Source organism: Perissodus microlepis, chromosome 22, assembly GCF_051167445.1.
Source record: "Perissodus microlepis isolate ML-2025 ecotype Zambia chromosome 22, ASM5116744v1, whole genome shotgun sequence".
In the NCBI taxonomy this organism is placed as follows: Eukaryota; Metazoa; Chordata; class Actinopteri; order Cichliformes; family Cichlidae; genus Perissodus; species Perissodus microlepis.
This window is the reverse complement of record NC_140481.1, coordinates 29,644,239-29,661,824: the sequence shown is the minus strand read 5'-3', so window position 1 is coordinate 29,661,824 and position 17,586 is coordinate 29,644,239.

Below are 17,586 nucleotides of genomic sequence, written 5' to 3'. Positions count from 1 at the left end.
ATGTTCTACTTCTACTCGTAACAAATCCTTTAACATATTTTAACATTTTTGTGAATGAGTTAATGTTGTTTGCTTGTTGGATGTTGTTTTGAAAGTACCTGGAGTTGGGTGAACATCAGCACCTTTAACTAATATTATTTTTCTATTATGTTTAAGTCATAAAGTGTTATCAATACAGGAAATATCCAGATCCAATTTTAAAGCTAAAAATAACATTTAAAGTAAGGTAAAAATAAAATCAGTTTCATACTCACTCCAAATGCCATGCACAGTAGCAAGGCGACAGATGTTGTGATTTGGCACAACAGAAATAAACTGAATTGAAGGGAATTGAACCAATTTATTTTATTGCGTTAAAAAATGATTTTCAGAGCTTAATTTTCATTTGTTCAGAAGGATTTTTTTCTATAATACTGACACATTGTGGCACCATTTGCACAATCATGGTACACCATGATTACATTTGTAGTTTATTATTAACAGGAACACAGTGGAAAGTATATTATTGGGATCATTTAAATGAGTGGTGGAAACCACTTCTTCTTCCACCTGTCATAGTAATATGCAAAATATGACAGTGAAAAGTCATCACGGTTCATGTGTGCTCACTCACTCAGCTGACAATAATGGCTGATCACAGACAGCCAAGACACAGTTTATGACACATGTGGCAAGACCACAAACCTTGTCAAACACAAACAAAAGTAAATCATAACACAGAACATGATGATGAGTTTGATGATGAGATAACAAGGCAAACTGAAGAGAGGGATAAACTGAGAGGGATAAACTGAGAGGGATAGGTGCTGCTGAGGAAAGAGAAATGTCACTCGTGGAGTCCTTTGGTGCTGCAGGCACTATCGCCTCACATCAATTAAGTTGGTCAATATTTAGTCAGGTAATGTTGTAGAGCATTTAAAGTGGATTATATAGAATAGGTTTCATTAAATTATACAGTATATCTGCAGTGAAGGTTAGGCTTTCAAAAATAAAAATACAACTTAAGAATATTTTATATATAACTGTCACGTTCCTGGGTCTGTTGACCCAGTGTTTTGAGTTTTAGTCTATTTTGATGTTTATGGTTTATTTTTTTAGTTCATTAGGTTATCTAAGCTCATTTGTTTATTTAGATTCCCCTTGTGTCTTCTACCCCTGTGTTTTAGTCTCCTTTTGCCCTTTATGTGTTTCATGCTGCGTGTCTTATGTTATCAAGTTTGTATTGTCATGTCTGCTTCATATGTTTCCTGTTTTATTTTGAAGGTCTGTGTCCTATGTCAGCGTAGTCAACTTTGCTTCCCTTGTCTCGTTATGTCAGATTAGTGTCAGCTGTTTCCCCATGTGTTTCCACTTCCCCTAATCACCCTTGTGTGTATTTAGTCTGTGTGTTTCTGTTCATTTGTTGTCAGGTCGTCTGTTGTTCATGCCAAGGTTTTCATGTCATGTTTCCAAGTTTCACGTCTAGGTTTTTCTTGTTGTTTATTTAGTTCTCCCAGTTTAGGTTGGTGTTAGTTTACTTCAGTTTGCTTTGCCCTTTCTTTGTACCTTTTTTTTTTTTACCAGCCTTATTAAACGGCTTGCTTTTTGTTAACATTCAAGTTCTGTTCCCTGTTCCTTGGAGTCTGCGTTTTGGGTCCTTTTTTCAATTCATACAGTCTGCCCTTGCCAGACTGTGACAATAACATAGATAGATAATAATATGTAAATAGAAAATGTTTCCCAGCTTTATTATTATTATCAGTCACATTTGTTTTGACTGACTGCATTCTCGTATGATAATTCTTCATAATGAAACAATAAGAACAAGTAGGCTGTCTAGTATTCATTATGAATGTATCATTTGAAGTAACCTACTTTTGCTTTGGATTTTGCAAACACACTAAGGTTTTATAGAAAGTATTTGTTTCAGATCAGTATCGTTGATATCAGCCTGAATTTTACTTGATATTAGACTGGAATGAAAATCAGTGGTGTCACACATCACTGCTAGATCTAGCTGTGTTTTAACAATGCCATTGGCATTTATCCACTGCATCTGAAAGAGGGTGCCTTTCAAATGGATGAGAAGGAGTGGAAGAGCTCATGATCCAAAGCATACCACATCATCTGTAAAACGCGATGGAGGCAGTGTGATGGGTTGGCCGTGAATGGCTGCCATTGGCACTGGGACACTAGTGTTTATTGTGACACAGGACAGAAGCAGCCAAATGAATTCTGAGATGTTCAGAGACATACTGTCTGTTCTAATTGAGCTAATGCAGCTAATGCTAAATGCAGTCAAATCGATTGGGCTGCATTTCATAATACAGATGGACAATGACCCAAAATATCCAATCAAAGCAACCCAGGAGTTTATTAAAACAAAGAAGTGGAATACTCTTGATTGGCCAAGTCAGTCAACCTGCTGCAGTAAAGGCCTAGCAGGGCATTAAAAAGGAGGAAACCCAGCATCTGGTGATGTCCATGAGTTTAAGACTTTAGCCTTTTATTGCCGGAAAAGGGTTTTTAACCAAGTAATGTACATAGTTTCAGTTATTTAATTACTCCAAATACTTTAGAGCCCCTGAAACATTTACAATTCATTGTAGTAACGTACAGAACCAAAATTATTAAAAAGTCTCTGTCCAGATATTTATGGACCTAACTGTATTTACATGTAATTATATCTGGTTTATATTGTGAACTTGACTGGCATGCTCTAAAAATATGTTAATATATGTTAAGTATAGAAAAAAAGAAAAGAAAAAAAAGACTAAAAGACAGAAAAAGAATAAAATGTTAGACTGATGGCATCTTGTAAACAAAAGGTCAAACTAAACTTAAAAACTAAAATCATTCTGGAAGAACACTTTCTGGGCATCAATTTAACTCTAGATTTGAGCAAAATAGCATTTTGATCTTATTTCACACTTGCATACTGAATTGGTGGCACTAATCTATGGTGCTCTACTCACTTCCTTCAAAGTGTTCAGCACCTATGATACATGACAACACGAGGGAAAGCTGCAGGTCATTTGGTTGGTAAAGACACAGCCACAATAATGTGGTTTCGGCTCAGGCTGACGTGGGCTGTGCAGTCATTACAGAGCCATGTTCATTTCTTGACCGCAAAAGCTTTGCTTCTCTAAACAGCAGTGAGACAGTCTTTGTACTCAATCGCTGGGACCTTTTCCAGTATTTGCTTCCAGCGGTACGATCACTTTCTAATTTATTACATAACTCCTCCATGAGCATGTCTTCAACTAAGGCTTTCATGTTACTCCTGGAAACAGTTAATTATTATAAAAATAATTATGTAATTTTCATCTCTGAGAATCAACAGGCATATCCTACAACTTCTGTTAAAAAATAATAGTAATAAAATGATCAACCATTTTATTTTCAAAACGTTAGATCAGGAAACAGCAAACAAACATTGATCTGAATATCTCAGACTGATGCCAGTGGCGACACAAGGTTGCAGGGTTTACGTATGGGAGGTGGCTGGAAACTATACTGGAAACTTGACTGGCATTCAAACAACTTTTTTAGGTTTTGCAAATTTCAAAACAATGCTGTGACACATGAGGGGTCGGAATAATGTAGCTCTGACAGCAATTTGTGGCTTTCTGAGCAGGACAGATCTGAAACCGTTTGTGGTGAACTACCATTCAAAGAGCCGCGGTGGTGTGCTAACACATCCTGTGGCATATTATTACACTTGCTGCTAAAACACCCAGATGTGTCCCACTTGTTTAAATCGATTTATTTCAATTTAATTACACAGTGGCAATTCACAACACCAGCTGCATCAAAGCACTTGACTTTACCTTACACTACCTCCTTTCAACAAGCCCTTGGTGATGGGTGGCTGTAGCTCAGGTGGCAGAGCAGGTCAGCCACTAATCAGAAGGTCGGTGGTTCGATCCCAGGCTGCCTCCTGGCTGCATGCCAAATATTCTTGGGCAAGATACTAACCCCGTGTTTGCCTACTGGTGGCGCCAGTGTCCGGCAGCCTCGCCTCTGTCAGTGCGCCCCAGGGCAGCTGTGGCTACAATGTAGGTTGCCATTGCCAGTGTGTGAATGACTGAATGTAGTGTAAAGCGCTATACAAATGCAGGCCATTTACCATGAAGGGAAGGCAAAAACTTGTTTTTAACAGGGATAAACCTCCTGCAGAACCAGGGTCATGGATGGGCAGTCTGCCATCATCCGTTAGGAATAAGGAAATAGCAAGCAGAAGGATATAGGACAAAGGACAGACAGGAGGAGGCACACTTAATAATGAATTATTAATGAAGAAATACTCACTGCGTCATGGGAAATCCCCCAGGAGCCAATGCTTGTTGCAGCATATTTAATGGATCACTTATCTCGAACAAACACTAGTAAGCCTGCTGTCTGAAAGAAATGAAATGTTAGATACTATGATGCTTTGAGATCTATAAGATAAGATGGGGCCTGGTTATGTAAAACTTTATATGTGAGGAAATTAAACTTTGGATTCTGTACGGTTAATTTACTTTTTTCTGAAAATGGATGAAATGCATTGGCACACATTTACTAGTTAACAAAATAAGAATCTGGCTCCAGTTCCACACACTTAAAAATACAATCTGAAAAATGTTTTAACTGGTGGTGTTGCATTAAAAGCTGTTTGCTTTTCTTTAGAATTTCTGCAGACGGTTTTTGAGATGAGCAGCCTACTTTCTGTTTTCCCCCTTAACTGCAGAGCATTGCAAAGATGGTTCCTTGATAAAAAAAAAAAGCCATTTCTCTGAAACAGCAATGATAAAGACATGTAAATGACAAACAACTGAACAGATGTGCGCAGCAGTTTTTGATAACAAAAATCATTTCCCAAATTCTGTGAATTCTAAAACCACAAATGGTGTCAGTTATTACATCTTTTAAAAAAAGTAAAAAGAAAAAGAAAACAACAATTGAGAGGGCAACATGGAAGGACAACAGCAAAACAGATAAGAATACTAACTAAGCGTATCTGTAACCGGAAGGTCGCCGGTTCGATCCCCGGGCTCTCTGTCCTGGTCGTTGTGTCCTTGGGCAAGACACTTTACCCTGCCGCCTACTGGTGTGGGCCAGAGGGGCCGATGGCGCGATATGGCAGCCTCGCTTCTGTCAGTCTGCCCCAGGGCAGCTGTGGCTACAACCGTAGCTTGCCTCCACCAGTGTGTGAATGTGAGAGTGAATGAATAGTGGCATTGTAAAGCGCTTCGGGTGCCTTGAAAAGCGCTATATAAATCCAATCCATTATTATTATTAAGTTTACTAGCACTTGATTGGTCGATGACCTATTTACTCCAGAGCTATAACCACCACAACAGTAGTACAACCGAGGCAGCTAAGCCAAAAAAACTGAAAGTCACCATACAAATACGCCATACAAATAAATAGGAACTGAAACAGAGAAATGTGAAATTCAGTTCTTGGAAAATCATGAGGCTAAAAGGAAAATCAAAACTCAATAATGTTGCAAACACATCACTGGAAGAAAAATAAATAAATACAGTAATAATAAGGTAATGTGTCTCATCAGAGGGTGATGAGACACACTCGTCACCACTTCGCATCAGTGTGAGGATTTATGCCCTGCTTTTGCTGTTGTCAGTGCATCCTGTTTTCCCCCTCTAGTGTGCTTTTCTATGTTCTGGATTCTGTTTTCTTTTGTTTGTGTGCATTTGTATTCTGTGGCTTCTGTGCCAGCTGTGAAAAAGGGGCTTGTGTTTTAATAATTTATTTATGCATTTGGATCTTAATTCTGCAACCTCTGGCAGTATCTATGCTTGAACAGCTGTGTGTTTGATAACCAAGGAGGTTATGTGAATGTAGTTGTGTTCAGGAAAAAATAAAAGAAAACAAAACCAGTATGCATGCAGAAAGGAAGGTTTCTTAGCTCATTTCTTAAAAGGAAGATAAAGCCAAACACATGATTAGAAGAAATAGAGGAAGTGATGTGCATGTGTATAGAGTACTCGAATGTGACAGACAGTAGATAATAGCCGAACTTGACGTAACCACGGCACAGATGAACATGAGCGGATGCATCTTCAATTCTGCCTTTGACCACTGAGACTGAAGCAACTCCCCTCAGCTCTAACATCAGTTCAGCATTTCAGGTAAAAAAAACTTTATCTTGGTCAAATTTCTCAATTTATATTCCTCCATTAAGACAAACATTTGTTACAGTTACTGTAGTGTTTATTAACAGTATGGTTTTTTTTCTGCCTATTTCTCCTGCTTAAAATATTTTTTCACTCTATGTTATATCATCAAATGGTGCTCAACCAGGAGCCTAACCTGACCAGGGGAGACATTGTGTTTTTACTCTTTGACTGAAGTCTGGCACACATTTTATTAACAACACGTAAGTAAGTACAACTTATTTATATATCACTTTTTTATATATAAAAATCACAAAGTGCTTCACAATAAAATCAGAAATATCAATAAAATAATATAAAATGACGGAAAAAATTAATTTAGAGCTTGTTTCTAGAGAAATGTATTCAGAAATGTCTTCAATGGAGTCTAGACAGCGTAAACACAACAGAAGAGAATTCTACAATTAAAAAAGAAAAAGAGAAAAATGTGAAAATTTAAACTATAGATTAACAGAACACACTTTAAAAAAAACCTGGAAAAATAACATATCATGTCTGATCATGCATTAGGACTCAGAAGATTTTCTGGGAAGAAACATTAGCTCAGTCACTAATATAAGCCACAGGAGGGGCCGTTAGAGGTTTGATGCACTCTAGTTTAGTCAGCAGTCAGACTTCTATGTGAACAGAGAGGCACTCTCAAAGTTGCATGTTTCTTTTGTGTTTGTTTTTTTTTCTGTCTTTAAGTTGCCAAAAGATTTTTTGGAATGTGTTATTCCAGCCAAAATCTTTTCTCTTCTTTCTTCATTATCACATCTTTTTTGCTAATTTGCATTAAAACCGTAATTCTGCTTGCTAAAGTTACTGAACATAACAGGTTTATTAAAAAACATATAATACATTAACAGACACTCATATGGTGAAACTAATTTTTGTCCCATTTCTTTAGAGTCTTCAGTTTAATCTATAACAGTGACACCTGATCAGATATGGATGTAAACTTTAATTTGAGTGGTTGGTAGAGACAGAAAACCACATGTTTTCTCATCTTGTAAACTGTATGGTCAAATCGTTCGTTGTTTGTTTTGCCTTTGACTGCAGCAGCTTTGTTTCCCGATAGAAAACACACTTAACAGCTCTTTTCCTATGAAGTGCTACTTACCCTCTTTCTATTTTTTTCCCCCCTCCACACACTCATTCAGCTGCATCATACATGCAATATGTTTTGTAGTTCATCTCCGGTTGTATTGAGCTACTTTTAGGACCCACTGATGGCTGGATTATTCTGATGAAATCTTGATACATAAAACCTTATATTGTGTAAGGAGCTTGGAAGAAAAGCGTCTGGACTTCTTTAAGTTGCTTGAAGACGTTTCACCTCTCATCCGAGAAGCTTCTTCAGTTCTAAGGGTCAAATGTGGAGAGTCCCAGATTTAAGCTCTGTGGGAGTAACCCACCGAGAGGGACAAAGGACCCCTAATGATGCTCTACCTATATCACATGAGTCAAGGTGTGAAAATGGGTGTAGGTCACAATCAGCCAAGGTTTCGGGTGAGCTCATTGTGAAACCTAGCCCCACCCCATATGTGATTTCCTGAGGTCAGATGGCCCAGGATGTGAGTGGGCGTTACGGCGTCTGGGAAGGGATCTCAAAACTGGATTATAGATGGCAGACAGTTGGTGTCGTAGAGAGAAGAACACAAACCTGAGGACAGTCATACCCATTGTTAGCAGCATAAACTCAGCCACTTACAACATTTCGAAACACCTTGCTACCATCCTTGCACCTCTTGTGAGGAACACCCCACATCACATCAAGAACTCCACCGACTTCACCGACAAGGTCCAGAAACTTACCCTGGATTCAGATGAAACCTTTGATGTAGTCTCTCTCTTCACAAGAGGAAGTGTGCACTGTTTTATCAAGCTCAGCAATGCCTCGGCACCTGGACATCAGGTACCAGAAGCAAAAAATTCCTTGATCAAGGAACTGACCTCACAGTCCATTGTTCTTTCAGTGGGCATGTTTCAGTTATTGTGCAAATGTACTGTTTATGAGGTTGGGGAAACCTGCAGTCAGCTGAGACTGAAGAAATCACTTGGAAGGGTGCTGAAACGTTTCTCCCACTGAAAACAGATGTACAGGATCAACCTTTTGGAATCTACTTAGCTGGATGATTGCGCATGCATCAAGAAATCTTATTGGGTGTTAACCAAAGTACTGTGGATTCAAACTTGTTAACTATTGAGTTTGCCAGTTTATATTCATCTGGAACTCCTGTCTGTATTCCCATTGCATCCATACATGTTGGAGAATTTTGTGTAAGATCAAAATTGTCTAATGTGGACTGTCTACTTAGATTTCTGGACTGCTGTACCTTTTGCCTATGTCCTATAACTGTTACTGGCAGTCCCAACTGGTACCTAACCAGATACTAGGGAGGAAATTTAACAGCCTTTTTCCTCCACAATACCAAAACAAATCTACCCATGATATCAAAATCTTGAGGAATTTGACCATAAAGTCACATTCATTGTGTTGTTACCCCAGTCAGGGCTTATCTCTCCCACTTTGTTAAGATTCCTCCGTGTCAGACATGTATAATTACCCTCCTTTGATATGAAAACTGATGGTGTGGTCAAGTCGGGTGCTATAGGAAACAAAGGCTCAGGACAGAACAGTTATCAGTCATGTGTTGACTATGCAAAGTTAGTATACATTTAAATTCCTCTTGATCTTCTGGGTATAATGGTACATTATAATTGGATCTATCAGGGTTAAACTCAATGAGTTAAATTTTGTCTTTCTTTTTTGCGGCACAACATCAATAACATATGCCCTTACTAGTTGTATTCTACTTTTTACTGATTGACTACCTTCAAGGAAAAAAAAAAAATCAGTCCCGTGGACGAGTGCTTGCTATTACATAAATCCATTTTGGATGTGACAAATTGGCCATATCCTTTTTTATATACAAATATTGTTTTGGCTATTTTACTCTTGAAAGTTCGATTAGCATTTTTTACAATGCCGTGCAATGCTGGATGGTAAAATGCTTCACAGATGAGTAACACCAAGAGCTTTCTCCACCTCTGCCAAATGTTTTTTGGAGCAGAACCAAAACCGAATCCACACAGGCAGTTCAGGAAGCTGATCCAGGGCTGGCTGCATGGACTCCCCGGAGCCTCCAACGGAGACGGAAGATGGCTGGAGCGGCTCCTCAGACGCTCCAACGGAGACATGCGGCTGAACGGGCCCCTCGAACCCCCAGGGGAAACAGACAGCTGACGCGGTTCTCCAGAACCCCCAGCGGGAACAGACAAAGGACCAGCGTGTGCAGAGACCTCTGGCGAAGATGAGACAGATAGCTGGAACAGTTCTCCTGAACTGCCAACGGAGACAGATGGCGGCGTGGGAGCCGCAGCATACTGGATGGCCTCTCGTGAGGCTCCAGTAGGAACAGATGCAGGGTCAGAAGGTGCAGAGACCCCTGACTGAACAGTTAGCTGAACAAGTGGTTTAGCTAAAAGGTAAACAAATGCAACCGATGCAGGAAACGATACATTTTTAGACATAAGTTGTAATGGCCGCTGTTTTCTTTGTGAGTATTTATTACACGGCGTGCTGCGGGGAAAAGCCTGTTCTAACGTTTCAGTCTAAGGTTTATTTTTTATCACCTGGCAGCTCTTTTTTACTTCTCATCCGTAAATAATAATCTGAATAAACCTCAAAACGATGAAAAAATATTGCCGTTAACAGTTTATTTTGCGACACCATGAAACAAACAATAGCGTAAAATGAAACGATAGACGTTTTTATATCGTCATCCGATATATATCGTTATATCGAACAGCCCTACTTTCAGGGACTCTTTCAGTTCAAGTTGTTCAGATCTGCTTAAATGACGGAGAGATTATCAAACTAAAATTTCAGTGCACTGTGAAAGTAACAAAAATAAAAAGTGTGGTTATATTAAATATAAGAGAAAGAGAGAACTGTAAGAAATTAATATAGCCACTACAGTGACCATCAAAACAGTGAAAAAATATTTCCGCAAACGTTTATTTTGTGACACCACTAAACAAACGATAGCGTAAAATGAAACGACAGACGTTTTTATATCGAACGTGTGAGGAAGAAATTGAACTCACAGATAGATGCATGCTCGAGTAATCATAGCTCTGTTTCCCTCCCTCTGATGCGTTCTCAAGCAGCTCCTGCTCTGAAAATGTGTAGCTTGCTCATCAGCTTAGAAGTGACTGCATGCAAAACAACAATCAGACTCACTCACACGCGTGCACACACACAGACCTATTCTGACGTCAATAACGAGCCTCCCTTCGCGTGTCCTGACACGAGGCTCCACACAGTCCTTGAATGTGGCTTTACCCTGCACGTTGGTAAAGGCTTTTATGTCACCCTCGGTGATGGGCCCCTTCTCTATGTGTGCCCGACACTGGGCCTCACAATCCCCGATCATGGCTCTCCCCGAGAGACTTAAGTAGTTCCCAACTACACTCCGTATATACGAAACTGAAAGTATAGTCATACAAAGTTGTTCCCAGGTGAGGTCTGCTTTGGAAGTGTGGATCCGTGCCCGTCGAGGGGGAGACAGACACTATACAACTGGCCCAGCAACAAACCTTACGTCCTGGGACTTCTCTACAGGCCACCTAAGGTCCTGGCTGACGTCAGGCTTCGGCCCGTCGTTCCCCTCCTCGGCGAACTAAGATCCCACATCTGCCTCGAAGGACCAATTAAATATCAGGGATTAGGGATGGGTATCGTTTAGGTTTTATCCGATACCGGTGCCAAACCGGTACTTTTGAAACGGTGCCGGTGCTTAAACGGTGCTCGAACTGGTGCTTAAAGAATGGAGAACACAAAATTGGTCCAAAAACCTCTCATGTTCAGCTGTTTTTTTTTTTTTAAAGATAACAATATTAGCCTTTTCTGCAGCTATGGGGCATATATGGTATCACTCTTGGCTGGAAGCAGTGCTTAAACAATGGAAAAAACACAAACTTTGTCCAGAAACCTCTCATGTTTAACTGTTTTCCACTTTTTCTTTGATCATTTTAGCCTTTTTGGCCAGGGTGAAGGGAGCATCTGCCATCAAACAATAAGGCAGCCGCATGTAGCTATGATGATGTTTGCTAGTTCACCTTACATGCATTAATGTAATAACGTGGTTAGCCTACTCAACGTAAATTACACACGAACAACATTAAGCTACTCACGCAGAGAAGAACGGCTGCTGCTGCCATCATCATCCGTCATCATTTCTGCTACACTGGCAAGGCTAGGGGCCAGGACTCTACTCTTTGGGTTTTTGGGGGATGTTGCTAACTCCGGGTCCGATAACAGGCACCACACCCGCAGTAGATGTGCACGGTGTGAGGTCTCGCAGCAAGCTATCAAATACGGCGCATTTTTCGGCTTTTAAAAAAAACGCTATGCGTCGCCAGGTGTTTCCTCCTTTGACAGTATCACAGTATCAGCTTAAAGCACTTGTTGCAGGCTGCTGAGTTTGCATCTTTTGCTGTGAAGTACAGCCAGACTTTGACCGCTTCTCCTTGGGCATTTTTAATCAGTAGCTCTGCTCTAAAAGAACGTACGTACCTGGACCCGCCTACTATCCTCGTAAACGTAAAATGATTGGCTAGAATTCAAAGTGTATGACATCTCAGGAAAAAAAAGCACCGAAATAAAGCACCGAAATGTGCGCTGCTTTTCGGTCTGGTTACTACCGTTTATGTCAGAACCGGTGCCATCATGGCACTGGATACCGGTACCCATCCCTATCAGGGATATATACCTGAAACTGCTGGATAAGCAGACACTCACTCAAGAACGAGATAGCACAGCACTCTTTATTGCATTTGCTGCAAAGGAAGTAGCTGCCTCCGAACTACTTCAACTACCTTCCCTCTGCAAGCTGCTTTCATTGGTTAGCCTCATGAATATGCATTTTACAAATACATGTGACATGCCTAAGCAGGCATATCTAAACAACATCAGTCTGTGTGTGTGTTTGTGTGTGTGTGTGAATGTGGGTGCATTTCTGTGTGACTTCCTGCTGATTACAAAAGGGTCATCTACGCTCCTCCAGTATATGGCTCAACTTTAATGGTTCACCATATACAAGCATAGGCGAGCCACTAAGTGGCCGGGAGTGACCATTCCTCGGAAGATAAGGAAACCAGGATCTCGCATGTAATGTGCCTGTAGTTAAACATTACGGCCTCCCCACAATTTAAAGGCTGGGGAGGAGAGCAAAAGAATATCTGAACATACTCTTTAAGACAAGGCTTACAACCTAAAGCACAACAATAACAACATTTCATGAAATCACTCTAACAGCCTACTCACTTATTTCCTCATGCAGATTACAGTGTTTACCCTCCGCTGTGCAGCACCTGATCTTATCAGTTCTGTACGTTATAAAAAGTTTTTGTTTAACCATGCACGAAATCCTAATCCTTCATTTGCACAGTGAAATGTTTCCTCTTTTTCTGTTTGGTCATGTTCCCTCCAGTTAGGCAAAGGACTTATGAAGGTTTTTCTCTATGATTGCAGAAACCACATTTTTACTTAACAGCTCTTTTCCTTTAAAGTGCTACTGTTTTTGCTTCCCTGGTAAAATCTCTTTTACTTTATAACATGTTAACTTTCTGAACATATCTTGTTTTACCAACAACAGCATTGTTAACATCTTTATCTTATCTTTGTGGCTCTTTTGGGGAAAGTTATGTAATTTAGGACTACTGTAGAACGTTATTTACTCCATTAAGCTCTCACAGCAAGAGTTTTTCTTTTTTTAAATCTTGCATTAAAAAAACAAAAAAGAATTCCTAAATCTTTGGAAACTCTAGTAGCTGAAAGGACTGATATTTAATTTCCAACGCCTATGAAGACTGGAGAAGAATGTTTTCAGCTACAAATAATCCATCAATCAGGGTTGAACCTTGAAAGAGGCTGTACTTTTTTAAAATGCCTTACAAGTAATCTGGGAAACAGCTGTTTCCATACCAGGACATGATGTTCTGTGTGAAGATGCTTTCCACAGCACCTGTATAGAAAGTCCTGAGCATCCCTGGAGAGACCCTGAACTTCCTCAGTTCACTTGGGGTGGGATGTAAGACCATCCTTAGAATATAATCTGAGTTTTAATATTTAGAGATCTTAGTTTATAGATTTCAACATGAGCCTGTGCATAGTTTTTGTTTCTTGATACTTTTATTAGTTTCATTTTGTTTTTGTCATGGTCCTGGTACTTTTACTTTTGATAGTTTTATGTATTGTGACTGTGGTGTTTTGGTTTCCCTGGGTTTAGTTGTGTTCCCTGTTTGGTGTCATCCTTGCCTGTGTATCTCCTTTTGTGTTGTAAGGTCTCTGTGTTAGTCCGCGTCTCTGAGTCTGTGTCCGTGTGTGTTTCCTGTTTTACTTTGAAGGTCCGTATCTGATCTCAGTGTGTTCAGTTTACTTTCCCCTGGCTCATCAGGTCTGATTACTCCCAGCTGTGCCCTCCTTTTGTGTCTCATTCCCTCGTTATCCTTCTGTGTATTTAAACCTCGTGTCTGCCTCTGTTAGTTGCTGGTTCGTCTGTGTTATTTGGTGTTTTCTTGTCTGTGAATCTCCCTCTGGCATCCTGTGAATTCTCCCTGCAAGTTGCTTTTTCTCGTGTTCAGGTTTGTTGTTTAGGTTTTAGTTTTCCCCAGTCTAGTTTATTTTTAACTTTGGTTTTTCGCCTTTTGTTTGTTATCACTCGGGTTCTGTGTCAATAAAGCCCTCTCACTTCACTGCATATCCGCATCTTGGGTCCTTCGTTAAATCCACACGGCTTGCTCCAGCAACTAGTGATGGGCAGATGAAGCTTCCTGAAGCACTGAAGCTTTTCATCCAATTGGTTCACCCCAGCGCAAAGCGTCTTGAAGCTTCATTTGCTCTAGTAGGACACCTACAGGACGTAAAAATATTAGTTGGCATGAATTTGAAGAGTGTGGCCTTTTGCACACAGCCTGTAAATGTCAACAACAAAAGGAGTGTGTAAAACATGCATATTGTAGTCATGGCAGTATACTGTGTATATTTATACTGGCACTATGGAAAATGATCATTTGGAAATGCTTAAAATGTAAATCATCATTTACTGTGAGGTGAGGTGTGGTTGGGGTGTGGACAGTGGTTGTGCTTTTGTAATGTTGAGGTATGGACAGCTACACACTGAGGCTTTGAGCCTCAGTCCTGCCTGTTCACATTTTATTCTGTAAAAACTAAATTTCCACTGCTTTTATGACCTTTTTAGTGGGGAGAACATAGCTAGGATTTAATGATTTATCAAATCTTTTAAATCCTTTGTCCTCCACAATGCTAAATGGCTGGGAGTCCTCGATCACCATGCTAACCAGGTCTTCATCTATTTGAGATTGTTCTCCTGAGGAAAGACAACAAAAACAAAGCACAGATATAAATATCACACACGTAACTTATAACAGTTGTATAATATTGTTATATCATTTAGTAACATTACTGCATGCTATATTATCATGACATTTGATGGCTCACCTGGTCTTGCTCCACAATCGGTGTTCCCCTTATTCTCATGCAAAGCTCTGTAGTGCCTAAGCATGGATGAGGTGTTGTTGTTATATCCCAGCTCCCTGGCACATAGCAAACACTTCACCTTGTACAAAAGTAAAGACACTTAACATAAATTGTATTGCACCATCAGTATTATGAAAATACATCTTCTGTAGAAATTTACATACCTTGTTGGGAGATATAAGATCAAAATGTTCCCACACAGGGGAGGACATCCTCCTCTTCTTAGCTGGCCCCATCCTCTCCTGACTTACTCTCCTCACTCTCATAAACCTCCAAACTGTCTCCAAACTCACTAACCGCAACTCTCCATCAAACACCCACATTTTGAATGAAGTCTGAGGGGTTTATATCGCTGTCAAAGGTTCGGCAAAGTTCGAACCACTTCCTGAACCAGTCACGTGGTACAGCCGGGCAACGAGGCTTTGGACGTCATTTTCAGCTCCTCCCATAAATGAAGCAAGCCTCGATACGTGCATCGCGGAAATGACCCCTCAGTTACTCAATACCCCTCAATTATTATTTTTCTGCATTTGGGTCTTAATTCTGCAACCTCTGACATTATCTATGCTTGGGCAGCTGTGTGTCTGACAATCAGGGAGGTGGCATGAATGTGGTTGTAAACAGGAAACAATAAAATAAAACAAAAATGCTATGCATGCAGAAAGAAAGGTCTTTTATGTGTTCATGTCTTTAAAGGACGATAAAGAAAAACACATGATAAGAAGAAAAAGAGGAAGTAGTGTGCGTGTGTATAGTACACAAATTTGACAGACAGTAGATAACAGCCAAACTTGATGTTACCACGGCACAGATGAACATGAGTGTGTGCATCTCCACTTCTGCCTCTGTTCACTGAGACTGAAGCAACGCCTCAGCTCTAACATCAGTTCAACATTTCAGGTACGAAACTTTGTCTTGGTCAGATTTCTCAATTTTTATTCCTCCATTAAGACAAATACTTGCTACCGTTACTGTAGGGTTTATAAACAGTGAGTTTTCCTGCCTTGTTCACCTGTTCAAAATAATCTTCCTCTCTATGGTATATCAGAACAATGATGCTCACCGTGAGCCTAAACTAACCAAAGAAGGCATTGTGTTTTGTTTCTTTGATTTTAACACATTTAATTGACAGTAAGTTAAAAAGAAAAAATAGAAAGATATGAAAATTTTCACTGTAGTTTAACGGAGACCACAAGTCTCTGCTAGAAGATTTTGAGGGAAGAAAAAAAAGCACTTTGTCGGTACATTCGCTCAGTCACTAATATATTGTTACATTGAGGATAGATGTCCAAAAATATCTTATTCACTGAAAAATATTTGTGGACACTACATTTTTCCTTCCTCAAAACTGTAACAAAATCCATGGAAAATGAGAAAATATCACTAGTTGGCCAAAGAACACAACAAGCGGGGTTTGTGTATCATAAGGATCCAGGAGCTATGTTCTCAGGCCCAGTTGGGTCCCGTTAGAGCAGGGGTGTCCAAACGTTTTTCACCGAGGGCCACATACATAAAAATATAGGAGGGGCTGGGCCACTTACTAGAAATTAGGTATATAGTCTAAGCTTTAGTGTATTAAAGTTAGAAAAATCAATTAAAAGTGGTCAAATATGTTATATTGTTGAATATAATTAAAGACAAAACTTTAAATATATTCAACAATATTTAAGTTATTAGGCTTAGCAACACACCTATTAACGTTCATTTGAAACAGTTATCAACATTAACAGACTGAACTGGACTTAATAACAGGAGTGCATATAATTTTAGTAAATTATTCTGGTTAGTGTCATCTGCACTGGGTATGTAAATCGGGGCATCCAGCTGCGGTGCTGATCCGACGCCACTTGTGCCACAAATCTGGAAGAATGTCACTTGATCAAGGAGCAAATCTGCATCAGATGACATCAACTAACTTTGTGTGTGCACTGTGCACAGCGGTGTGTAGTCTGTGTGTTAACAAAAAAACGCATATAAGAAAGTGGTGCTCAAAAGCAGGGTAGTGACAGAATTGATGCGCGTGATTGATATTTAAAGCATGTGTACCTGCACATGCATGCTTATTAACCCACAGGTACTGTGGAATATATTTTTTACTCACCTAAAGTGGGAACAGCATTGCACTCAGTTGGAGCACTGATGCTGCGCTGTGGACCGAAGGATGGCTGGTAGGTCTGGAGTAAACTTAGTGGTTGAGATGCGAAGGACATCTTGGAGATCGCTCATTTTGGTTCTTTGCTCACATATGTATGTTGAGCCAAATAGACTGATAATTTTTTTTGAGTGGCATCATTTAAGTCCCACTTTGTGAATTGAGTCTGACAGCTTCAAAAATATCCATACCCGTTGTTGTGCCTTTTAGACTCTTAAGATCGAGCAGCTCCTCTGAAACTCCAAAGTTCTCATCCACTCCCCACAAAAAAATTAGCAGCTGTCCGAAGTCTGTGGCATCAGTGCTCTCATCGCATGCAATGGAGTAAAAATCCTGCACTTTTTCCGGACACATTATTTAGGCAACTTTAATGTGGCAGTATTTTATGAGGTCTCCATCTCAAAAAGGCTTGCCATGTCTTGCGATGAGTTGGGCGACTTCAATGCTGGCTATTGTAGCCTTTTCCTGGACCTTTGAGCACGAAAAAAAAACTGTTGCTGACCCTGCAGGATAGCTACCATTTGCTTTACTTTCTGCTCTCGCTCAGCACCAGTGTAGGATGCATAGGCCTGATGTTTGATTTCATAATGACGTCGTACATTATACACTTTTCATAACCGCCACAGTTTCAGTGCAGATCAAACAGACACACTTCCCCTTGAATTCTTTGAAGAAATATTCACTCTCCTACCATGTCTGAAATTTTCTGCACTCACTTTCTACCT